The 1,775-nt window shown below is 35.5% G+C and overlaps 1 long non-coding RNA gene across 1 annotated transcript; it reads left to right on the forward strand.

Annotated features, from left to right (window-relative positions):
- Window positions 1-215: 215 nt before the first annotated feature.
- Window positions 216-1,229, forward strand: LOC140853687 (uncharacterized). The gene is made up of 3 exons (XR_012136732.1): window positions 216-495; window positions 646-727; window positions 979-1,229. It is a non-coding gene; the product is annotated as an uncharacterized lncRNA (long non-coding RNA).
- Window positions 1,230-1,775: the final 546 nt, after the last annotated feature.

Genomic DNA, 1,775 nt, shown 5'->3' on the forward strand with positions numbered 1-1,775 from the left:
CTTGACCCAACCTAATCCGATTACCTAATAGGTTTGCTCCAAGTTCGGAATCATAATCTGACTATGAAATCGGATTAAGATGAAGTCTAGTTTGTTGGATGCCAATTGTGCATAGAAAACCTTCTTTGTAGCTTTTCCCCTAACATAAAACATCGTCGCCCCGATCCATTGTTCCAGGTGCATTGATGATTTGCTCGACCAAACAAGGCGAGAAACACTGTGCAATCAAATTAGAACTCCAAGTCCCATAGGTAGATATGACAGTGGTGATCGGAGGATATTGGTCGATATTTTGACATTACCACGAAATGCCACTGCAGGGCCTAAAGTTGTATAGAATCGTGGATGAGCGAAGGTATGAAAGATCCAACTACATAGAAATTTCCATCAACAACCTGTCCTACCCTTCCAGACAAAGGAGGAATTTGAAATGGTATTTAGAGCAGAATGGATATGCAAGCAGACATATCTCTTTTATATCACTCTAAATCAAATGTAAGCCTTCTATAATGTGATGAATAAGAACCAAATCCATAATTCCAGTTCTTGCTTGCATATGGCATGTTCTCATGTTCTTTATTCTTACAAGTGCCCATTCATACTCATGGCTTTCCTTTTCCGTATGTATTATCAACCTGTTGGCAGGACGTGAGAGCAGAGGCTTTACTTGTAGATAGAGTAGCAGGACAAGCAGCTCCTGGGCTGGGTCTAATCCAATCTCTTTGTGGTATGCAACTCTTTAAATTTAAGCACATCCACTTCACCTGATGCATCTCACTATTTTTTGCATCTCTGAAACTATCCAGACCCAACAACATGACCGGTTTTGATGTCGCTGTGGGCTGCTGTCAGAATCTATTAGATTTTTTCTTTGTTTTGTTTTTGTTTTTCAGACTAAACATTCCATATATTATCAGTTGTTCAATTATGAGTACTATGTTTCATGTTTGAAATTAAGCGTACCTGTTACTTTTTTAGGTGTCTTTGGTTTGGATCACAAAGTGACATCAAAGTTAATGTAATGCTTCAAGAATGTGAACTGTGGAGTGCTAGCTAATCTCAACATTTTTAGTTGTGATCAGAGTTTTCAAAATAGTTTGTCAAATTCAAGCACATGATGAATGATCTCTGAAGCTTTCAGTAAAGGCAAACGAGATACACTAACAAATTTTTGGTGTGATAGATTTACACCTGCACCTGGAATTATCTCAGAGGCCCTGATCAATGAAATGTGGGTAATGAAGAAAGACTTTAGATATGTGTGTCTATATATGTATATACCTTTGGTTTCGTTAGTTAATTTCTTATTCACAACTTGAGGCATCTCAAACAATAATATTTTCAAAGCACTCAAATCACAGAACCATAGTGTTTTGGTGATATTGTCAACTGCATGATGAATGGGATTTCATCGAATCCATTAATAAAGAAGTAACAAGAGATTTAAAATTCCAATCATCAAATTTGTGTCTGGAGAATAGTAATAGATTTTCTGATTAGTATTGATATTATATTTGAAGCTAGATATCAAGTAACGAACTCCTAACATATTTCTCAGTTTACATTAATTTTGTTGTTCGTAAGTTATTCTAATATATTTTTCAAAGAAAATTTATGTCTGCTTTAATTAGTTTCTTTTTTTGCTGTATTTGTTTTTCCAGATTATGTTTCTTCCTCTTTAGTTCTTCAAGGATTAGAGGAATTGCATCAAGCCAATCTCATTAAAGATGTGACCTCTTTAGTTCTTTAGACCTCTTTGATATCCCAACAATTTT

This window comes from Elaeis guineensis, chromosome 14 (genome assembly GCF_000442705.2).
Source record: "Elaeis guineensis isolate ETL-2024a chromosome 14, EG11, whole genome shotgun sequence".
NCBI classification, from domain to species: domain Eukaryota; kingdom Viridiplantae; phylum Streptophyta; class Magnoliopsida; order Arecales; family Arecaceae; genus Elaeis; species Elaeis guineensis.